Source organism: Chiloscyllium plagiosum, unplaced genomic scaffold (genome assembly GCF_037043375.1).
Source record: "Chiloscyllium plagiosum isolate Xiang-an unplaced genomic scaffold, Cpla_swu_hap1 HiC_scaffold_39, whole genome shotgun sequence".
NCBI lineage: Eukaryota > Metazoa > Chordata > Chondrichthyes > Orectolobiformes > Hemiscylliidae > Chiloscyllium > Chiloscyllium plagiosum.
In genome coordinates this window covers 938,446-950,991 of record NW_028270177.1, presented here as the reverse complement: position 1 = coordinate 950,991, position 12,546 = coordinate 938,446, and positions in this window count along the sequence as shown.

Genomic DNA, 12,546 nt, shown 5'->3' with positions numbered 1-12,546 from the left:
GCCTCAGTATATAAGAGGTTGCAAATGGTGCTGAACATTGCACAGTGAACATCCTCACTTCTAACCTAATGATTGAGAGGTAATTGATGAAGCAGCTGAAGATGGTTGGGTCCAGGATACTATCCTGAGGAACTCCTGCAGAGATGTCCTGGAGCTGAAATGACTGACCTCCAACAACCATGACCATTTTTTTTTGTGTCAGGTATGACTCCAACTACTAGAGTTTACCCCAATACCCATTGATTCCAGTTTTGCCAGGGCTCCATGATGCCACACTGATGTAGCCTTGATGTCAAGGGCTGTCACTCACACCTCACCGCTGGAATTCAGCTCTTTTGTCCATGTTTGACCCAAGGCTGGAATGAGGTCAGGACTGGATAAAGCCCTGGTGGAACCTAAACTGGGTGTTACTGAGCAGGTGATGCTTGATAGTACTATTGATGGCACCTTCCATCACTTTATGGTGGATCAAGAGCAGACGGATGAGATAGGAACATTTGTCGTTGTTCCACTCTGTTAACAGCATAGCAGTAACCAACTAATCAATTTCTCAGAGACATTTCATGAAGTGTCTGAATAATTAGCCTACACTTTCACTGCTCTTTCACACTCTCAGAACAACATTGAGACAAAAATTTCACATAATTCTCCTGAAAGTTGTTTATGGTTCAGAAGCTGCTCAATGGAACAAACAACTCGAGAGCACCCTCCAACTAGAAGCTTCCTCATTGCAGCTCGGAGAATTAATCAATGTTTCAAGTAACAGAGTCACACTGGACTGACATTTAGTCACTCAGGAGTTTTGAGGACACCAACAGCTATTAGAATTAGATTTTATCATCATCATGTGCACTCAAGCATACAGGTACAGTGAAAAATGTATAAAAACACCATTTTCTGGCACCACCTTCATTACAGAAACCAGAATTTAAAATATAAACAACAAATAAAATAAACCAAACCAGACCAAACCAGAAGGAAAGAAAAATCTCAATAAAAAGGTTCTTTGGAATGCTCTGCCTCCAAAACATAGGAGATAATTTCAATGTCTTTTGCCTTGAACGTGCTGGAACTAAGATAACAAAGAAAAGTAAGCTCATGGAGAGAAAATATAACTGAGAATCAGAGTTAACACAGAACGTTCTGTGGAAGGTGAAAAAATAAAGAGATGTAGAGAGGGAAGATGAAAACACACTGACTCCTCACATGAAAGGATATCCCAAAGTCTAAGGGCACAAATATTAAAAAGGTTAGTAAAAAGGAGGAGTGGGGGGCAATTAGGAACCAAAAAGGAGAGTTAACCATGGAGGCAGTAAACATACAGAGATACAAAATAAATACCTTGCATCTGTCTCCACCAAGGAAGATGTTACTGAGGTCCTTTGGCCCATCAAGTCTGCACTGGCAAAGGCTGCTCTAAATCTACATTAGTCCCACTTTCCAGCATTTGGGCCTTTAGCCTTTAATGTTATGACATTTCAAGTACTCATCCAAATACTTTTTAAAAGGTTGTGCAATTTTGCACCTCAACTCCTCCCCCTCACCCTGGCAGTGCATTCCAGATTCCCATCATCCTCTGGGTGAAAAGGTTTTTCATCAGATCTCCTCTAAACCTCCTGACTTTCACCTGCCCCCTTGTTTTGACCCTTCAATTAAGGGAAAACAGCTGCTTTCCATCTGATCTGTTCACACTCCTTAACCTCATACACCTCAACTCACCTCCATCCTCAATCTTCTCTGACTGAAGAAAAGACCACAAGATTATCTAGCCTCTCCATCATTAAACTGCTCCCTCCCAGGCAACATCCTGGTGGATCTCCTCTGCACCCTCTCCAGTGCCATCATATCCTTCCTATAGTGCAGTGACCAGAACTGCACATAGTGCTCCAGCGGTGGCCTGACCTAGATTCTGTACAGCTCCAACATGGACCTCTCCGCTCTGATAATCTGTTATGACTGACAAAAGCGAGTATCCCATATATTTTAACTCCTGCTGCTTTTGGGGGTTTCTGGGCAAATATACCATAATCCATTTGTCCCTGTCTGCTTCCTCGTGTCTTTTCATTCACTGAGTATTCTCTTGTTATTCCTTCAAAAGTGCATTACCTCACAATGATCAACATTAAATTCCATCTGTCACTGATCTTATCAGTTGTGAGCTCTTTCAGTGACTGAGATTTCTCCTCTTTCACCAAGAGGGTGATGGGAATCTGGAATGCACTAAGATAAGGAAATGGTATCAATCCCTAAACAGCAAACAAAAAACAAACCAAACACCAGGCTGTTTCTGTCAGGGTATGAACTCATTGTTCTGGTAAAGGACAGAGCTGAAAATGTGTTGCTGGAAAAGCGCAGCAGGTCAGGCAGCATCCAAGGAGCAGGAGAATCGACGTTTCGGGCATAAGCCCTTCTTCAGGAAAGGTAAAGGACACCAAACTCAACTTGAAATGTGGAAAATAGAACGTTTTCAGTCGATCTGGCTGTTAATTGTGACTGTATAAGGTTTATCAACAAGAACAAGTTTCTGCTGAAAACCCACAGAGTCAGTGAGAGGAACCAGTGTGCCAAGGGGGCACTGCACCATTGGCATGTCAACATGGATGGGACCTTGCTGTGCCTCATGTATTTCCTCCAATCCAACAGTGACAACACTTGACACTGGTTGTAAACTACTTTGGAAAAGAGTCCTTATGAATGAAAATGTAAATCATATTTTCACCAACAAGAACCCTGCCACATGGTCCACAAATAGGAACAGTCAAAGGCAACTGAATAGAAAGATCCCAACAACAGAATGGAAGTAAACTCCCAATTCCCCCCACACAAACCTGCCAAGCCCAATGACAATAGTTACTCCAATGTACATCAACCTGGCCACATCTAACTAACCCCCTCCCCTGTGTGGGACATACCACCTTGACTCCCATTTGGGAGCAGCCTCCTGCTATGTCCCCAGGTCAGGGGATGGTCCCAATGTGTTGGTGCCCCAGTCAGAGAAACTCTCCTGCTCCCAGTGCAGCTCCTGTCCATGGTCTGGGGCAGCCACTCTCTCCTCAGTATGACACATTCCACCCACCTCATTCCTCCCCTCCATCCTGAAGGGCAGAAATGAAAATAGGTCAATGATAATTGGACAATAACTTGAGATAATTGAACTCTCTAGCCCAGTCTTTGTATGGTTTCTGTCAGATTTTTAGCTATCTTTTGTTAAATCATTTGTTAAAATTAAAAATTCAAAACATTCAACTTCATTTTTAAGATGTGTTAGAATCATTCCTTCACAAAAGGAGGCTATTCAGTACATTAAGTTCATGCTGTTCCTGCAGAGAAGACTACTTAGTATCACTCTCCCTACATGACCCCTGAAACACTGCAAGTTCATTTTCCTCAAGACCAGTTTTCAAGCAGCAATCTTAATGTTAAGTACTTTAACAATTGCCCAACAAACTAAACTGGAGAGATTCTGACCATGACAGCACTGATAAATGTACAGACTGGCCTTACCTGCTATTGTTACCCTCCATAAAGATGTGTCATCATTACAAAGCTAAAATTGTAAGAACTCTGTGACCCAATCTCTTCCCATTACTCTTCAGTAGCCACCAGATCCCATGATATCACTGCATGAAATGACATCACAAAGTAACAACAACAGTGTGCAATCAAAATGAAGAGTTTGTGTTGGCACCCAATCCCCATCAGGACAAACTCACTCTGTAAAGGTTTTTAAAGAGTGGCAGTTGACAAATTGATCAGTGAAGTTGCAACAAACTCCAGGAGGAATGGTCCAAGGTTTTGGCCAGCCAGAAGAGGCCATTAATGGATATTCATTTGGTGCTGCTTAACTCCCCCTGTCCTTCTGATTGGTTGTACTCAAGGACATTCATGGAGCCAATCACCACAATCTTAGCCAATGGGGTTACCAATCAGGAATCATGGCTGAGTTTATTTCAATATCTTCAGTTTAAGGAATTTGCTGCTGATCCAGTGATCTCATAGATGTGCCCTTTGACCTCTGAGATCTGCATTTACAATCTCCCAGTCTGACCATCAATCAGTTTCTTGTGATTGATTATGTTCAGAAAGTTTCAGCTCAGTATTTATTGACAGATCTGAGATTAAATTATCAGGTGAGCATCAAAAATAAGAAACGTCTCTGAAATAGCCCTTACCCTGGCTCTGTCTTCTCAATTTCATGAAGGGATCTGATCAGAACCTATCTCTCCATCCGGCACCAGGACAGGTCCAGAGAGAGACAACTTGTCATTCAAAACAGTGGATGGTACGGTGGCTCAGTGGTTAGCACTGCTGCCTCACAGAGGCAGGGATCTGGGTTAGATTCCAGCCGTGGGTGACTGTCTGTGTGGAGTTTGCACATCCCCCCCGTGTCTGCGTGAGTTTCCTCCAGATGCTCCAATTTCCTCCCACAGTCCAAAGATGTGCAGGTTAGGGTGAATTGGCCATGCAAAATTGTCCATAATGTTCAGGGATGTGTAGGTTAGTTGCATTAGTTGGAGTAAAGTAGAGCAATAGGGTAAGGGAATGGTCTGGTTGAGTTACTCTTCAGAGGGTCAGCATGGACTTGTTGGGCCAATTGGGCTGTTTCCAATACTATAAGGATTCTATGAAAACAAAATACTACAGGGGATCTGAAATAAACACAGAGAATGCTGAAGAAACTCAGCAGGTCTGATCTGTGGAGAGAGAAAAATAATTTTTTAGATTAGATTTAATTACAGTGTGGAAACAGGCCCTTCGGCCCAACAAGTCCACACCGACCCACCGAAGCGCAACCCACCCATACCTCTACATTCACCCCTTACCTAACACTACGGGCAATTTAGTATGGCCAATTCACCTGACCTGCACATCTTTGGACTGTGGGAGGAAACCCATGCAGAGACGGGGAGAACGTGCAAACTCCACACAGTTAGTCGCCTGAGGCGGGAAGTGAACCCAGGTCTCTGGCACTGTGAGGCAGCGGTGCTAACCACTGTGCCACCCACAAATGTTTCAATTCCAGTGACCCTTCCTCAGAACATCAAAAAGATAGAATTGTGATGTGACACGATTCTGTATCTGTAAAATCTTTCTTACTGTCCTGTTTTGACACCGTCACCTTGACATCTTGTTATGAGCTCTTGACCTATGCCTTCAGCCTCTCATTAACATTTTTGGGTGGGGCGAGTGATCAGCACTGTCCTCCCTCATTCAATCATTAAACAATCGAATGGTTACAGAGCAGGCCAGAGGCTGGAGATTCTAAGGCAATTAACTCACTTCCTGACTCCTCAAAGCCTGTCCACCATCTACAAGGCATGAGTCAGAAGTCACATGACACCAAGTTATAGTCCAACTGGTTTATCCGAAATGCTAAGCAATCAGCACGTTGCTCCTTCATCAGCTGATGTGGAGGGAAGTGCACAGTCACAGAATTTATAGGCAGGGAGATAATTGTAAAATAATTCTAGGTAATGAAGAGCGTCAAAAATAGAACAAAGGGTGTGAGTGGAGTGTTGACAAGCTGAATAATAAGTCTCTGCAGGTGATCGAGGGTGTCAGATGGTGTGAGTAAAGTGTCAACAACTGAATAACAAGTGAGGGGATGACCTATGAACTGAATCATTAAGGCAGAGATATAATTATAAAAAATCAAAAATAAGATGGCCAAAGTCTACCAAAGTAACAAGTAATCCAAACTGTAAAAATAATTGAGATCGAGAGCTCATAACAAGTTGTCAGGGTGATGGATATCAAAACTGAACAGTAAGAACGATTTTACAGATACGGAACAGTGTGGTGGGGTCACATGTAATGTGACATGAACCCAAGATCACGGCTGAGGAGGGTGCAGAAAAACTTTACAAGGATGTTACCGAGATTAAAGGGTTTGAGTTACAGGGAGAGGCTGAATAGGCTGGAGACTTTCTTCCAAGGAGCACAAGAGGTTGAGAGGTGATCTTATAGAGGTTTGTAAAATCATGAGGGGCATAGATAAGGTGAATAGCAACTCCGTGGGGTAGGGGAGTTGAAAACTAAAATGCTGAGATTTCAGGTGGGAGAAGAAAGATTTAAAAAGGACCTGAGGGGCAATGTTTTCACACGGAAGATGATGTAAGTAAGGAACAAGCTGCCAGAGAAAGTGGTAGATGCAGGTACAGTTACCACATTTAAAAGATATTTGGATAGGTATATGATTAGGAAAGGTTTAAAGGGATATAGACCAATTGCAGGCAAATGGGACTAGTTTGTTTTGGGAAGTTGGTCAGTTTGGATAAGTTGGCTGAAAGGCCTAATTTCAGTGCTATAAGACTCTAGCAAACCAAATGAAGATGTCACCAAACCACAGTCAGAGCAGTACATGTTCGGGAGTAATTGAAAAAGGAGATGGAGAGGTTTAGGGAGGGAATTGCAGAGCTCGGGCCCTAGCTGGTCATGGTATGACTGCTGACAGTGTAGTGCTGGGAACCAGGAATACAATCCTCTTGGCTCTTCACCAGCTTCAGACTCTTGCACATTCCCAGTTTTCATTAGACTTGGAAAAGTCTCCAGAGAACAATCTCAATGTCTCTTTGTGAGGTTTTGTGTCAAATTTTGATTGCTAACATTTCTTGAGACAAGGATGCAAGTACTTTGGGACTTTACACAATTGTTATCAAGAGAAACAGGAAGTTACATTACAATCGGGAAAAATCTGCATCAGGTTTTTTCTTGGGGTTTCATTTACATGAATATATCAATTCTCAGGAAATTATGAAATGTTGCGACAGAATTTTACTGTCATAAGGAAATAAGTTTTGTTCTTGGTATTTGCATTGTGATTTTACTGTTTACAATGAATACTTGAGTCATTTCACACACTAACCCAAAAATACATCACTGATTCCAATCAGCAACTCAATCTTTTGCATATTTTAATTTATTATATTGAATGTCCCCTTGTCTTTTGAAATATTAAGGAAATTAACCTTTTGTTCTGTTTCAGAACCAACACAAACATTCATTTCATGAGCTCCCATGGTGGGTGAATACCCACTCATCCACCCACATAAACAATCCCCTTACACATACAGCCACACCTACACACACTTACTCCTACACCTACACACACATACAGCCACACCTACACACACTTACTCCTACACCTACACACACATACAGCCACACCTACACACACTTACTCCTACACCTACACACACATACAGCCACACCTACACACACTTACTCCTACACCTACACACACTTACTCCTACACCGACACACACTTACTCCTACACCTACACACACTTACTCCTACACCTACACACACATACAGCCACACCTACACACACTTACTCCTACACCTACACACACTTACTCCTACACCTACACACACATACAGCCACACCTACACACACTTACTCCTACACCTACACACACTCCTACACCTACACACACTTACTCCTACACCTACACACACTCCTACACCTACACACACTTACTCCTACACCTACACACACATACAGCCACACCGACACACACTTACTCCTACACCTACACACACATACAGCCACACCGACACACACTTACTCCTACACCGACACACACTTACTCCTACACCGACACACACTTACTCCTACACCTACACACACTTACTCCTACACCTACACACACATTCACATACCCATACGAACAACCCTCCACATCCACGTACAGACACACTCCTACCCACACACCACCCACCCAGGTGCACAGACTCACAGAGATTCACACAACACTCAGACAGAGCTACATATCTCTGCATTGACACAGAGCAGGAAAACAAAGTATTAGTCAAATATTTCTTGGGGATGGCATTATTAGAATTTTGTTATTTGCACTTTCTCACCTTCAGAAATGATTTTGATGAGAACTTTCCCCACAATGTAACTGATGCCACAGTCAATCGACACACAGCATTCTCCCCTGAGCAGTGTGATAATGAACAGATCATCTTGTGGTGCTGACAGTGAGTCGGAATACATAGTGGCAAGGACTACTGGGATGAGGTTCCATGTTCTGTTTCAGAGGTTTGGCCTTGAGTTTAATGTCCCTGTGTGACACTCCCCCAGATGACTGAACCTAGAAGCTACTGATTCAGAGGTGACAGTGTACACTGAGCCAGACTGACACATGAGGATCGGGAGAGGAAAGTGAGGATTGCAGGTGTTGGAGATCAGAGTTGAGAGTGTAGTGCTGGAAAAGCCCAGCAGGTCAGGCAGCATCGGAGGGGCAAGAGAATCAGTGTTTTGGGCAAAAGCCCTTAATCAGGAATGAGGTTGTGAGCCGAGGGGGTGGAGAGATAAATGGGAGGGGTTTGGGACTGGAGAGAAGGTAGCTGAGTGTGCAATAGGTGGATGGAGGTGGGGGTAAAGGTGATAGGTTGGAGAGGAGAGTGGAGCAGATAGGTGGGAAGGAAGATGGACAGATGAGACATGTCATGAGGACAGTGCTGAGCTGGAAGGTTGGAACTGAGGTAAGGTGGGGGGGGAGTGAAATGAGGAAACTGGTGAAATCCACATTGATGCCCTGGGGTTGAAGTGTTCCAAGGCGGAAGATGAGGCGTTCTTCCTCCAGGCATCGGGTGGTGAGGGAGTGGCGATGGAGGAGGCCCAGGACCTGCATGTCCTCGGCAGAGTGGGAGGGGGAGTTGAAATGTTCAGCCATGGGGATGAGGGAGTTAGTTGGTGTGGGTGTCCCTGAAACGCTCTGTGAGAAGACGTCCTGTCTCCCCAATGTAGAGGAGACAGCATTGGGAACAACGAATACAGTAAATGACGTGTGGAAGTCCAGGTGAAACTTTGATGGATGTGGAAGGCTCCTTTGGGGCCTTGGACAGAGGTGAGGGGGGAGGTGTGGGCGCAGGTTTTGCAATTCCTGCGGTGGCAGGGGAAGGTGCTGGGAGGGAAGAGTGGGTTGTTGGGGGGCGTGGACCTGACAAGGTAGCCACGGAGGGAACAGTCTTTATGGAAGGTGGATGGGGTAGGGAGGAAAATATATCTCTGGTGGTGGGGTCTGTTTGTAGGTGGCGGAAATGGTGAAGAATGTTGTGATGTATACGGAGGTTGAAGGAGTCCACACCTGGACTACACCTCCTCCCGCCCTGCCTCTTGTAAAAAAGCCAACTCTTATTCCCAATTCCTCCGCTTCCACCGCATCTGCTCTCAGGAAGACCAGTTCCACCACAGAACACACCAGATGGCCTCCTTCTTCAAAGACTGCAATTTCCCCTCCAATGTATTTGATGATGCCCTCCAGCACAACTCCTCCACTTCCCGTACCTCCGCCCTTGAATCCCACCCCTCCAACCGCAACAAGGACAGAGCACCTCTGGTCCTCACCTTCCAGCCCACCAACCTCCGTTTACATCGCATCATCCTCTGCCATTTCTGCCACCTACAAACGGACCCCACCACCAGAGATATATTTTCCTCCCCACCCCTATACGCTTTCCATAAAGAACATCCCTCCGCGACTCTCTTGTCAGGTCCACACCACCCACTAACCCACTCTCCCATCCTGCCACCTTCCCCAGCCACCGCAGGAAATGCAAAACCTTCATCCACACCTCCCCCCCACCTCCATGCAAGGCCCCAAAGGAGTCTTCCACGTCCATCAAAGTTCCACCTGCACTTCCACACATGTCATTTATTGTATCTGTTGCTCCCGATATGGTCTCCTCTACACTGGGGAGACCAGATGCCTACTTGCAGAGCGCTTCAGAGAACATCTCCAGAACACCCGCACCAACCAGTCCCACTGCTTCATGGCCGAACACTTTAACTCCTCTTCCCACTCCACCAGGAACATGCAGGTCTTTGGCTCCTTCATCGCCAAACACTAACCAGCCGATGCCTGGAGGAAGAACACCTCATATTCCGCCTTGGGACCCTCCAACTACATGGGATCAATGTGGGTTTCACCTGCTTCCTCATTTCCCCTCCCCCCACCTTATCCCAGATCCAACCTTCCAGGTCGACACTTCCCTCTTGATCTGTCTATCTTCCTTCCTACCTATCTGCTCCACCGTCCTCTCTGACCTATCACCATTAACCCCACCTTCATCTACCTCATATAAAAGGAGTAAGAGGGTAACTCGAGAAAGGGTTGGCCCACTCAAGGACAAAGGAGGAAAGATAGGCGTGGAGTCGGAAAATGGGTGAGATTCTTAATGAGTACTTTGTGTCAGTATTCAAAGAGGAGAGGGATATAATGGATTGAGGTTAGGGACAATTGTTTAATTACTCTAGTTAAAGACAGCATAAGGAGAGAGGAAGTGTTGGGTATTCTAAAAGGCATTAAGGTGGGTAAGTCCTCAGGTCCAGATGGTATCCATTCCAGGTAACTGAGGGAAGCGAGAGAGGAAATAGCTGGGGCCTTAACAGATAGCTTTGCAGCATCCTTGAACACTGGTGAGGCCCCAGAGGACTGGAGAATTGCTAATGCTGTCCCCTTGTTTAAGAAGGGGAGCAAGGATAATCCAGATAATTATAGAGTAGTGAGCCTGACGTCCGTGGTAGGGAAGCTGCTGGAGAAGATACTAAATAATAGGATATATTACCATTTGGAAGAAAATGGGTTTATTAGTGATAGGCAGCATGGCTTTGTGCAGGGAAGGTCGTGTCTTACAAACCTAATGGAATTCTTTGAAGAGGTGACGAAGTTGGTTGATGAAGGAAGGGATGTAGATGTCATATACATGGACTTTAGTAAGGCATTTGATAAGGTTCCCCATGGTAAGCTGATGGAGAAAGTGAAGTCGCATGTGATCCAGGGTGTATTAGCTAGATGGATAGAGAACTGGTTGGGCAACAGGAGACAGAGAGTAGTAGTGGAGTAGTGGAGTAGTGTTTCTCAAAGTGGAGACCTGTGACCAGTGGTGTCCCACAGGGATCCGTGCTGGGACCACGTTGTTTGTGATATACATAAATGATTTTGAGGAAGGTGGAGGTTGCCTCATTAGCAGGTTTGCAGATGAGACTAAGATTGGTGGAGAAGCAGATAGTGAAGGGGACTGTCAGAGAATACAGCAGAAGATAGATAGATTGGAGAGCTGGGCAGAGAAATGGCAGATGGAGTTCAATCTGGACAAATGTGACATGATGCATTTTGGAAGATCCAATTCAAGAGCGAACTATACAGTAAATGGAAGTGCCCTGGGGAATGTTTGATGTACAGAGAGATCTGAGTGTTCAGGTCTATTGTTCCCTGAAGGTTTGCAACACAGGTCAGTAAAGTGGTCAAGAAGGCATGCAGCATGCTTTCCTTCATCGGACGGGGTATTGAATACAAAGGTTGGCAGGTCATGTTACAGTTGCATAGAATTTTGGTTCAGCCACATTTGGAATACTGCGTACAGTTCTGGTTGCCACATTACCAAAACGATGTGGATGCTTTGGAGAGGATGCAGAGGACGTTCATCAGGATGTTGCCTGGTATGGAGGGTGCTAGCTATGAGGAGAGGTTGAGTAGATTAGGATTATTTTGTGGTGTTAAAAGGAGCTGTGAGCACAGAGAGGTCCCAAAAGGAGACAGAGCAGGGATTGGGGATCTGGTTCAATAAAACGGGCAAGCAGGTCAGTCATTGGTGGGTGGTTCTTCCTTGTCTCCTCAAACTATCGAACCATAGAAATGTTACAGCATAGAAGAGGCCATTCAGCCCATTGTACAAGAACTGATGAGGTCTCTTCGACAGTACTGTATCCAATTCTGCTCACTCTGCTGTAAGAAGAATGGTATAAAATTTGAGAGGGATGGATTTACAAGAATATTACTGGGATTGGAGGGTTTGAGTTACAGGGACAGGCCGAATAGGCTGGGACTTTCTTCCCTGGAACATAGGAGGTTGAGGGGTGACCTTATAGAGGTTTATAAAATCATGAGAGACATGGATAGGGTAAATAGCCAAGGTCTTTTTCTCAGGCGAGGCAAGACCAAAACTAGAGGGGCATAGGTTTAAGATAAGAGAGGAAAGATTTAAAAGGGACCCAAGGGGCAGCTTTTTCATGCAGAGGGTGCTGTGTATATGGAACAAGCTGCCAGAGGAAGTGGTAGAGGCTGGTACAATTACAACATTTAAAAGACATCTGGACAGGTACATGAATAGGAAAGATTTAGAGGGATACAGACCAAATGCAGACAAATGGAAATAGTTCAATTTAGGAAACATGATCGGTGTGGATGAGTTGGGCTGAAGGGCCTGTTCCCATATGACTCTGTGACTCTTGTCCATGCCAACCCAAAGACACCCAGATGCTTTTTCTGATCCCATTTCATGAACACAGTCACAGTCCTGCAAGTTCCTGCACTTAACGTGCAGATACAGGAAATTTTTAAAAGAGTTTAGTGTCTCTGCCTCCTCCACCACCAACTCAGGCAGTGAATTCCAGACACCCACCATCCTCTGCGGAAAAAAGTTTTCCCTCACATCCCCTCTAATCCCTCTGCCACTGAGCTTGAATCTAAGACCCTTGATTTTTTAATTCTCTGTCAAGGGAAATAGGTTCCTCCTGTCTAGTCTATCTCTTT